Below are 12,276 nucleotides of genomic sequence, written 5' to 3'. Positions count from 1 at the left end.
TAGGTTTGGTCGGATTTGGTTAATTCATTAAGTTTCCCATAGCTTTGACACGTTTATTAGTGTTTTAAGTATGATACACTGACGTGTTCAATCGGAGCACAGGCTGGTAAACACTACCGCAGAAACCGTTTCCATTCCCCAAATTGGGTATAATTTGCTTTTTTCCAATCACTACTTGCTATAGGAACTCAACAGTTGACTGTGTTGCATATATACCACAATTACCTTGGGATCATGAGTTTCTTAAAATATAGCTGGTAACGGGCCGCCCGTTTGGTGAACTTACCAAAAAGTTAAAGGTTATGGCTCGCTGACAACTAAACAGACAAGTCTCAGTCAAGATAATGCCCACCTTGGATGAAGAGATGAAATCTGTCAACCACACTCCCAGTAACTTTTTCTAATATTCAGATGCTTGCAGTTCCAACCTGTATCTTAACCTCTTTCTTCTTCTTCTTGCGGATTGAAGGGTCGCAGCAACAATGGCCCAAAGCCCTTCCAATGCAAACTGCTTAGCCTCATGTTATATGCGGGAGAGCTGCCTAGATTTTGGGATAAATTCAGACGTGTACCGCATGACTTGCCGTAACCGAGGGTCTCCATTGCCCCCTCCTAGGAGGACGTGGAGAGAAGTTCAAAAATCCCAGAGATGCCAGACGATCTCGCAAAAGTGTGCAAAGGGAGTGGAACCTAGTGCATCATAACATGAAATGTTCTATGGTTTCTTCAACCCGAGGACACCATTGGCACCAAGGATGCTCTATCATACCCAAACGGTACAGGTGACCTGCAAGGCCTGTGTGGCCAAACCGTAACCTGATGGTTACATCAACGTCCTCAGAGAGGTCGGAGCGAAAACGCCCCCAGGTGGGAGGCGAGGAAGGTGGTCGCAAGGTTTGCATTCCAATATATGCAGGCCCTGCCGCAGGTTGCCCTTCATATGATAATTATCGTACATGTACGATTAAATTGCCTCTGGTACGTGTACGTACGTACCTTTTCTTATTGCCTTTGGTACGTGTACGTACGTATCTTTTCTTATTATCGTACATTCTGTACGATAATTCTGTTTTAAGGCATAAGAATTTTAATATAAAAATAATAATAATAATAAAAGCCTTTTCATCAAGAGTAAATCTTTTCAATAGATAGTATGTGTAAAATGAGAAGTCGTACTTTTCCTTAGCGCAACCTCCCTTAAATGATGCTGTATACAGTATTTACATTAGCCATTACATATATCGAAACTCATGAATTTCCATTTTTTCTTTGTTATTACATGAGACTAATGTTGTTTATATAAATTTAAAACACCATTGAAGACGTTGTCGTGGTAAGAACTCCATCATTTATTTTATCATCATAATATTACTGTAGAGCGTAGTGTAGTAGTTGCAGAAAAAATATACGATAATTTTCACAGGCATCCGATCTATTTTTACGATAATTTGGGTGGAAAAACGATAATTCGATAAAAAAAATCTGGCAACCCTGGACCTGGGTGCGACGTTACGGAATGCGGTACAGTGTCTGACTGTCTGCTTTACTACTGCGTCTGCAGTTTCATTACCCCGGATGCCTATATGCGAGAGAATCCAATGAAGGTGGAAGTGCCAGGGAGAAGTAACAAGAAGATGTTCCATAATAGCATGGACATCTTAACTCGTGGCCGAGCTGGGGGCTGACGAAGGACTGTGGGGAGGCCGTAGCGGTAGGAGACTGGGTGGCTGTAGGGAAGGGCAGAAATGTGGTGGAGCAACCGACAGTCCAGTTCCATGCGGTAGATGGAGAGGGCCATCACCCCAGACTCCACATGAAGTGAAACAATTGGGGTGGACTTGAAAGCACCTAAGGCAATGCAAAGTGCCGTGTTCTGGACAACAGCCAACTTTTATAGGTGGGTCTGGGCAGATGATCCATAAAGAGTGGTACCATACAAGATCTTGCTACGGGTGAAGGTCAGATACAGGCTGAGAAGAGTGTTTCAATCAGTGCCCCAGTGAACTCCTACGACACACTTCATGATATCCAGGCGCCTAAGGCATGCTGACTGAAGATGGTTAATGTGGGAGGCTCAAGTGAGATGGGGACTATCCAGGTGGAGGCCCAGAAACTTGTGCTGGGTCTGAAGGGTGAGAGGCTGTCCAGCAAACTGAATCATCGACATGGAGGGGATCCTCTGGTGGCCAAAGCACATGAAAGCATTCTTGTGTGCATTGACTGTTAGTCCTCAGTCTGTAGCCCAGGTGCCAAAAGCACCCACAGCGATGTTGGGCCTCCCATAACTGAGGCAGAACTTCAGAGGATGGAGACATCATTTACATAGACTAAGATGGATACTCCAGGAGGATGAGGGAGGTCATACATTAAGCACATTGAAAAGTAGGGGACTGAGGCATGATCACTTTGGTACTCCCCATCTGACTGGGGTAGAGGATGAGTACGTACCCCCAAGAGAAACACGAAAGGATCGTTCCTCCGAAAAACTCTATACCCAGGCCAATGCAAAGCTGTGACACCAATATCCCACCATGGAAGGCAAAATCAAAAGCCCTCTGGAGATCTACACAGACTGCCAGGAGTATCTGATGATGACAGAATGCCTGGGACATGATGATCAAACTGGAGGAAGACACCAGATGTCCCCTTCCCAGGATGGAATCCACACTGTACCTTAGACAGGCAGTGGTCATGTTCCAGCCAACAGGAGAACTGACGGCATAACATCCTCTCAAGCACCTTCCCGACACTGGATAACAATGCCATCAGCCTGTACGAAGCCAGAAAAGAGGGGTCCCTCCCAGCCTAGGGAAGGGAGGAGGTTTGAGGTTTTCCAGCGTGATAGGAAGACTCCTGACACCCAGCTGTTATTAATTATGTCTAAGGCCCTGTTCACACGAGGCATTTTTAAACGTGGCAACTACCACCAGAGAAACGCGGCAGTAGACGCTGCATTTCCCTGGCAGAAATAGTCAACCATATGAAAACCTCAAACCACTGAATGGGGGGCGTGGTAGCACAGTGGTAGCGCGCTGGACTTGTGATCGGGGGATTGCATGTTCGAGCCTCGCCCGGGCTGCCGTGCCGGGAGGGGTAGCTCCCTCCTGTAACCCTAGCGGGGCTATATAGTCCAATACAGGGCTTAGCTTGGGGGAATTCCATTTCTCCCATTTCAAACCACTGAACAAAAGCGTGGTAGGAAGGGAAATGTCGGATCATGCGTTTGGACCAGCGGTTGAGAAAAACACGCGGTAGTGTGTGTACAGTCCAATACACTGCCATTGTCTTTGTTAACACGCTTTTGAAAATGCCTCTTGTGAACAAGGCCTAAGAGCAACACCTGATGGAGGATGGGGAGATGAACCAAAAACTCATTGGGTACAAATTCTGGTCACATGCTTTCTTTGGTGGTAAGGTCCACCGAGCAGAGGAGAGTTCCGCCTGGATAAAAGGGGAGGCTAAGCCTGCTGGGAAGGGGGAGGAGATGCCTGCCTGAGTGACCCTGATTAAGTGCTGGAGACCTGGAAGTTGAGCTGGGGAGCCAAACTGAGATCCAAAGAAGGTAGCCAAGAAGACAGACTTGTCTTGGAAGCCTACCAGAAGGTTACCTTCCTTCGCCAGAGAATACGACAGGGTGGTAGGGTGACCCATCATTGCCTGAATAAAGGACCAGGCCCGAGATGGTGAGCCAGAGAATGACAGGGTTGAGCAGAAAGCAGACCAGGCAGCACAGTGAGCTTGGTTAAGAGTCCACTTGCATTCTGCATCCCTACGGCAGTGAAGGTCTCTGTGACTAGGACAGGGACACCTTCGCCAGGCGTTCCAAATAGACCGCCTAGCTCAGACAACCCTGGTGCAGTCCTCTGTCCACCAAGGAACCGTGACAGTACTTTGGGGATGTGTGGGGGACATATGGAAGGTCGCCTCACCTGCTGCGATCACAGAGGAAGTAAAGCCCATCACACGGTCATCAAAGGGCCCTCCAGGCAGAGCCCCTGTGTTACCAAGGGCTGCCCTAAAGGAGGACCAGGACCCTCATGTAAGGATCCAATGTCGACGAGGTGGGCCAGAGCAGGGTGGGGAAAGGTTGGGGACATCCAAGATAACTGGATGATGGCTGGACCTGCAATCTGGACCAGTCCACATGGCTAAGTCACCAAAAGCAGAATCCCCCACGTATAGATCAAGTGTGAAAGGCAAGCCTAAGTGTGGGTTGACACGGGCCTGTAACCCCAGTAGGGTGAGAAGGGTGGTGTGACCAGTTTCCGATAGAAACTGGAAAAGGGAAGATCCCAACTTACTGCCAGAATCCTGGACCAGAAAAGAATCCCAATGGGAATGTCTGGCATTAAAATCACCCAGGAGGAGGCAAGGTGAAGGAAGTTGGTCTTGATAGGCCCGGAGTTCTAAGCCAATGTTCTTGCACGAGTTGTAGCAAACTGTCACAGTGATCCATCCCTTCATGACAGATAGGTGGATCGCAAGAACTTCCAACACCCCTCAAAGGGGCTGGGTCAGTGGCAGAACCGAGCTAGGCACATCCTCCCTGACTGCGACAGCTAGACCACCTCTGACACCCTGACAATCAGGCCAATATATGGTAAAACCCTGGAATGACAGATGTAGATGTGGGGACAACCAAGTCTCAGAGACACCAGTAATAACTGGGACAAGGTCTGCTACTGTTTGCTGGAAATCAGAAGTTTTCCGAAGAAGGGATCTGGCATTCTAGAGGAGGAATCTGTGAAGAGGTGGATAAGCCATCACTGGGATGAGAGGAGGGAGAGAAGCCAGGGCAAGAGGCTGACACATGCTGGTATGTCTATAAAGGACTGTCCTTTTCTGTACATGGACAAGGCTGTTAACAGAAGGTGCACAAAGGATTCTGAAGAATAGGCACCTGTGGGGTTGCATGTGGGGAAGCATGAGAGGTTGTCCTCGATACAGGCTGATGAGGAGCAGGAGAATCACCAGGTGTGGAGCCCATCTCATAACTGGGGGAGGTAGCAACTGATATGATTGGAGCTGAGACAGGAGTTTAGACTAGAGATGAGGTAGAAGTGGCTGACATATCAAGCTAGATGGAAGGAGCTAAGGAGTCTTGTGCAGCATGTGGGAGAGAGATCCGTGTTAGATGTGAGCGCTGACAACGGGACTTGGGTGGAGTAGCACCGCAGACTGGGAGGTTGGGTTGGTGGACACAGCAATTGTTCACTCCACTTCACTGGTTTGGTTGCAAACTCACCACCAGATGTTACAGCAAGGTCATCCAAAACTGAAGAGCAGTTGCTGACTACTGTTGCATATGTAAGGCCCCCGTGGACAGGCCAGGAAGTCCAACTGGGTGCAGTACATGTTGTCGAGTGGTTAGAGGTGGGAGGAGTGTGTCCAGAAGAAAGTGCCTGCTGGTAGACTGGGCAAGTGCAGGAGACAATGTGATGTGCACCACCACAGAAAAAGGAGTAGGGGTCATTGGTGCATTGACCACCCAATGGGGATTTGCATGGGTGGAACCAGCTACAACAAGAGCATCAAACTTTATTTTATAGGATTTTGTGCTGTGCCCAAATCGATGGCACATATAGCACCTCAGGATGGGAAAATTGTAAGTCCTTACAGCATAGCATAAGTGGCTAAATATGACCTGCTCTGGCAGGGGTCCCTTGAATTTGAGCTGTACCACCTTGGCTGCCACTGTGTTCTTACTACCAGGAGGGTGGACCATGAGGCTGATGACCTTCACTAGCTGGGAGGTACAGTTGCTGAGACAATGAAGATGACATAAAAGTTCCTCCTCCATGACATCAGGAGCAATAGGCCCAATTTTCCCATATGAGAACTCGCCACTGAAAGGTGAGTGACCCAACCAGCACCTTACTGGCCAGTTCCCCAGCTGGGTGAGGGACTCAGGTGGTACAGTCATTCTGGCAACATCATCTGCAAAGACAGAACCTAATAGCTGACCCTTTACCCAAAACCCTGATTGACCCCTCTATTCAATACTTACCCCATGAAGACATGTTGATGACATCCGACAACCTGCGGGGATTAAAAAAAAAACGGGTATTGTCAGCCGACCTTATTATGTAGATGAAGCTCCTTGCTTTGCCGGTGACACTGCCATCTGGGGAGAAAGGCCATATCCACTTTTCTGGGGCACCAATCACTAGCAGTGGGGGCCATCCTTACACTCTTGCCAGGGGCAGCGACCACCCCAGTGGCAGGGGTGAGGTCCATATTAATGTCCTGAGTGGCGAGGTCGATCAAGGAAGGTTCCATGCCAGGCCAAACACCTGTCCACTCACTTTGATATTACATTGGGATACTGCAGTTTTACTGCAAGATGACCAAAACAAGCTGGTTGTGATAGTATGGCTGAGATGGGCTGAGCACCCAAGAAAAAGATGGTTAACAACATGGCCGGGAGGAACACGTCTGACGATGACCAGGTCTAGACAGTGACTCATCCTACCCTATTTCGTGACAGCTCCTCTCTTCTACGTCACAGACAGACATGTCATGAGGTTTGGATGTAAGCAGTTAAGACAAACACAGATTTGGGGTAACTCCTAATTCAGTCCTCACTGTTTTTTAAATTAAAGTTCAGTCTCAGTGTCAAAAATGAAAGTATCATACAACTTATCAAATGTATGGTAAGGCTATAATTTAATTAAAGGTTTCCCTTAGTTAAAAAATTATGCAACACTTAGAATGCTATCTCTTCTTCTGGGTATTATAGGTGTCAGTCGCATTAACAACACTGTTCCCAGAAGCAGCCGTTGGCAGGTTGATCTACATTATAGGCAAGGAAGTTGGCCAGAGGAGCACAGGAAGTCAAAGGTGAACCATACAATGCAACGATGATGGGTGGAGTCGCCAGCCCCACCACCGAGAAGAACAGAGAGAGAAAGCTGGGGTATCCCCAAGGCTGAAAGACGTACTTGAAGGATGATGCAGTGAAAGTGGAATCTGGGACATTGCAGGAGGAAAAGCCCAATTGATTCAACTGTGTGGGGGCACCATGGGCATCTGGGAGAGAGTACCATCCCATGCCAATGCAAGTGACTTTGAAGACCAGCATGTCCTGTGCGGAGGTGGACCAAGGCAGTGTCCAGTCACCTGTTAGAGTGACGGGTCTGGGGTGGGCAGCATCATCTTGATGAAAGACTCCCAGGTTGTGGCTGCCAAGTCTTGCACCAGGAACGTCTCCCAGGTGGTTTGACAGGCTTGTCAGATTTTGGTGCACAGGATGGATAGGTCTGGGGCCAGAAGTACTGTGTGGTCAGACATAAGGGCCTGCCTGGCTGCCTGGTCAACTATCTCATTTCCCAGGATGCCCACATGACAGGAGATCCACTGAAGGCGCACCAACCAGGGTGGGGAGGAGAGGTAGAGGAGAAGGGAGAGGCTTGCATGTACTAATGGGACATGGGAGGGAGGGTACGGGGATAGAAAGTGTAGTGAGGATTGAGGGTCAGTGTAAAGGACTATAGGTTGTGGGGTCATGGTATTCTGGACAAACGTCAGCACTCGAAGAATGGCATAGAGCTCCGTGGCAAGGACATAGTGATGACCAGATAAGGTCCACGTCTGACACAAGGAGAGGTCTTCATAGTAGGCAGCAGAGGCAGAAGAGTCAGCTGGGGAATGGGACCCATCAGTGAACACCAGAAAGAAACCATACAGGGTGCCATCCATCTCAAGGTAGAGTTGTTGGTGAGGGCAGAGTTTGCTGACAGTTGGAATGGTATAGAGAAGGAGGGGGAGATCATGCGGGGGAGATCATGAGGGAAAGATCCGGCCAAGGAGGGACAGGAGGGATAGGGTAGACTGAGGAAGGGGAATGAGGGAAGATTGAGAGGGAGTTGGGGGCTCGGCTACCCCAGACAAAAAAAAGTGTGTGTTAGTAAAGAACCAATAGTAGAGTGGGGCGAGTGGCAGGTTGGTGGAGAAAGGCCTGAGAGGGGATGGGAATGGGGGTACCCGAGGACTTGGTGAAGTAGTATGCAGTCGTGCTCAGCATGGAGCATCGAGAGAGGCAGCATCCGTAGAGACATCACTGGGGTGGACTTGAAAGCCCCAAAGGCAATACGATACGAAGGGCAGTGTTCTGGATCACGTCCAGTTTATGTAAACGGGTGGAAAAGGCAGACCCATACACCAGTGATCCATAAGATAGGTGGCTCCTGATAAAGGCAAAATAGATATCGAGGAGAGTCTCTCTATTGGCCACTCAGTACACTACAGCGATACTCCACAGGATATCCAGGCAGCGGAGACAAGAGGACTAAAGATATTCAATGTGGTACCTCAAAGTCAGGAAGGGGCCGTCCAAGTTTTGGCCAAGGAACATATGCCTAGATTGAAGATGCAGTGGAGTATTGCCCAACTGAATCTCTAGGAGAGTCAAAAGTCTCCACAGGGAGAAGTACATCTGGGCACATATCGCCAATGCAATATTAATAAACTACCTCCCCTACAAGTAAGAAGGAATGTTGCCTCCCTTGCATTATTTTACAGATATTTTTATAGCAAATGCTCAGACGAAGTTGCGTCCATTGTGCCACCCCTCCATGCCTTCCCTCGTGCTATACGGGCAACTGGTACATGGCAACACATCCACACACACCAAGAAACATCAAAACAATACTCAGCGCACGATATCACACAAATACTGTCATCTCTACCCTCTTGCCTGCCTCAGACCAGCTTCCAGAAGCATATCCATACTCAAATCACTAGCCGCTCCATTCAGTCACTTAAAGACAACACACAGCTGCATGCACGGCCTCCTGATATCCACCCTTCTGAATCCTATCTTCCTCGTGAGGACAGGGTCCACCTGGTCAGGCTGAGATGTGGGCATCATCCAGCCCTCTTAAGTTATCAGAAGAGGCTGGATGACTCCGTCGCTGATGCCTGTCCAAAACGTAACACAGCACCCCATACGATTAAGCACGTTATGGAAAACTGCATTGCACACAATCATCTACGCCAGCAACACAACATACACTCCTTGAGAGCTCTGTGGGAAAGCCCGGTCTCGGCCATGGCCTTCCTTAGGGACTCGGGGTTGTTCGGCCAGACTGCCTAGGGAACAACAACTACTACTACCCAAACCCTAACATCCCAGACCTCACGCACCACACCTCACATCTCACACCCTACACTTCACACCTCACTCCTCACACTACATTTTTCGCATCTCACACATCATACTCCGGATCCCATACCTCACACTCCTCATCCCACACCTTACACCCCGCATTCCAAACCTCACACCCAACACCTCACACATCATACCCACACCCCACATTGCACACCTCACACCCCACTCCTAACACTTCACACCTAACATCTCACACCCGACACCCCACACCACACATCCACATTCCATACCCCACACCTCAAACCCTATACCTCACAACATCTCACACCTCACACCTCACAATCCACACCTGAAACCCCACACCCCACTCCACGCCTCACACCCAAATCCTCACATCCCACACCTCCCACCCCAACCCCACAACAACACCTTGCTTTCCACACCTCACACACCGCACCTAACACCCACAACTCACACCCCTCATCCTATATCTCACCCAGCACCTCACACCCCTCATCCTATATCTCACCCAGCACCTCACACCCCTCATCCTATATCTCACCCAGCACCTCACACCCCTCATCCTATATCTCACCCAGCACCTCACACCCCTCATCCTATATCTCACCCAGCACCTCACACCCCACACCTAATACCCAACAACTCACACCCCACACCTCCCACCTTAAACCCCACACCGCACCTCTCCCACCTCACACCCCACACCTCACACTTCACAGTAGGCTACACTTCTCACCCCACATCTTACACCTCTCGCCTCACACCATACACCTCACATCCCACACCTCACACCCCACACCTCACTCCCCACACCTCACAGCCACACCCCACACTTTATACACCACACCTCACACCCTACATCCCACACCCAACATCTCACACCTCACACCCCACTCCTCCCACCCTACACCTCACACGTCAAGCCCCACACTCCACATTCCACACTCCACACCTCACACCTTACATCTCACACCCCACACCTCACACTCCACTTCCCACACCCCAGACCCCGCACATCACACCCCATACCACACATCTAACACCCCTCACTTCACACTATACATCTCACACCCCACACCTCACACTTCACCCCCCACCCCTACACCAAATACTCCTCACCCTACACCCCACACCTTTTTCCTCACATCCCACATCCACATGCCACACCTTACATCTCACACACTGCATCTCACACCCACACGTCACTTCACACGCCAAATCTCACACCCCAAATCCTGCACTACATACCTCACGCCCCACACCTCACACTCCACACCCCACAACTCACATCTCACATCTAACGACCCACACCTCACATCTCACACCTGACACTCCATACCTCACACTTCACACCCCACAGCTTACACTTCACACCTCACACCCCACACCTCACATCTCACACCCCACTCCTCAAACACGACACATTTCACCCCACTCACCCCACCTCACCTGAGGTCAGTCCAGTCGCTCACCTGAGGTAAGTCTGTTCGGACGCCTCCTGGCGTTTCTGATTTACCTAGTTCTCAATGAGTTTAGTGACCTATTATAGTATTGTGATAGTGTGTTCTAGTGACCTGTAATAGGGTTGTGCTTGCTAGTGTGTTCTAGTGTTACAGTTGAAAGTGTTGGAAGTGCTGAAAACTAGTGCAGATGTGTTGTGATTTTGTATAGTGTTTAGTGTGTGAAGTATAATTGTGAATTTGTATAACCCCTTGCGTGGTTTCTGTACTTGATGGCTCTCTCTGCTGGGGGTTGTGTCCCTGCTGCAAATTTTGAGGACTACCTTCAGTTAAAGGAAGAACTTCTCAAATTAAAAAGGGAGGTACAAGTTCTCAGGCAGGAGAAATCACAAATTAGGGAATTGTAAGAGATGCTGAAGGAGAGAGAGAAAAAAAGGCTGAAGGCTGGACAATTGCTCACAAGGGTGCATCAAAGTTCGGCCTTCAGAAACAAGAAGAGATAAAAGACAAATGCATTCGACTTGTTACGTGACTAATGTGATGGGAAGGCAGAGAGAGAAGTAGAGGTGGAGGATGATAAGAGTATTTCTCATAGGAATCCTTAGAGGATCAAGAAAGGTAAGAAAAATGTTGTCATTGTTGGAGAATCGCAGGTTAGATACCTAAATAAAGCAATTTACACTACACACACTAAACATGTGTGTCTTCCGTGGGCCAGGGTGGGTAATGTGTTACGAAAAATTGCAAATATCGTAAAGATAGTGGAGATAAACCCACATTCTGCCTCAGTGTAGGTGGCAACGATATTAGTAGGTGGAGGAGCGATGTACAAGGATATGTTTTTTTGCCTAGGAGGGAGCTTGGAAGGAAATGGTTGAGCAGGGCGAAAGGTTTAATCGCCATCTTGAAAAGTATTGCAAAGTTAATAGAATAACTTTCATAGACAACTGGGACCGGTTTTATGGACAGACCACGATGTATCGTTGGGATGAGACTCATCTTAGCAGACATGTAATGGCTGAACTGAAACTTAAATTAATCGCTGGTCTGGCTGGGATTTGAACTCAGGCCCTCGCGCTTCATAACCATGCACGTTACCACTGAGCCAAAGAGAGGATCCCAGCTTTGCCTCTAAATAATGTGGGCTTTTATAAACCCCATTACATCACTGTTTTCTCCCCCTGGTGATTAATTTGGTCAGTTTGGAACACACGTGGTGGTGTAGCGTCTTGGAGGCCACCATGGGGGCGCTGCTAAGCACACTGTACAGCTCCCCCGCGGGATGTAAGGCTGTCAACAACATCATTGCTCCCAAGGCATTGCCTCACATCCCACCGCTGCTACCAATATAATGGCTGAACTGAAACTTAACAAATTAATCACTGGTCTGGCCGGGATTTGAAATCAGGCCCTCGCGCTTCATAAGCACACATTACCACTGAGCCAAAGAGAGGATCCTTGCTTTGCCTCTAAGCAATGCGGGCTTTCATACACCCCATTACAGACAAGGAGTCACTGTTTTAGCTAGGACGATAGATGGGAAGTTAGTTTTTTTTTTTTTTTTTTTTTTCCAAGGTTGAGAATTAGATGTAAAGGAAGTTGTAAGAACTACACCAACAAACATTATCACCAGGTTTAGCTAGATGCACCGAGCAAAAATACGAAAAAAAGTTTAACCATTAATGT

The 12,276-nt window shown here is 48.6% G+C and overlaps 1 protein-coding gene across 4 annotated transcripts in view; it reads right to left on the bottom strand.

The window, feature by feature from the left end:
• Nucleotides 1-12,276, bottom strand: part of Ak6 (adenylate kinase isoenzyme 6) — a 200,408-nt gene that overhangs the window by 129,000 nt on the left and 59,132 nt on the right. Inside the window, exon 1 of one of the 4 annotated variants that reach the window (XM_080273524.1) lies at nt 573-650. The exons of 1 other annotated variant lie outside the window; for it this stretch is intronic. The gene's annotated coding sequence lies outside the window, so the exon portion shown is untranslated. 2 more of the 4 variants (XM_080273523.1, XM_080273526.1) reach the window with 2 other exon arrangements.

The sequence above is a fragment of the Coenobita brevimanus genome, chromosome 55 (assembly GCF_032717465.1).
Source record: "Coenobita brevimanus isolate Jiangsu-jjx chromosome 55, ASM3271746v2, whole genome shotgun sequence".
Classification (NCBI taxonomy): domain Eukaryota; kingdom Metazoa; phylum Arthropoda; class Malacostraca; order Decapoda; family Coenobitidae; genus Coenobita; species Coenobita brevimanus.
This window is presented reverse-complemented; position numbering and strand designations above follow the sequence as displayed.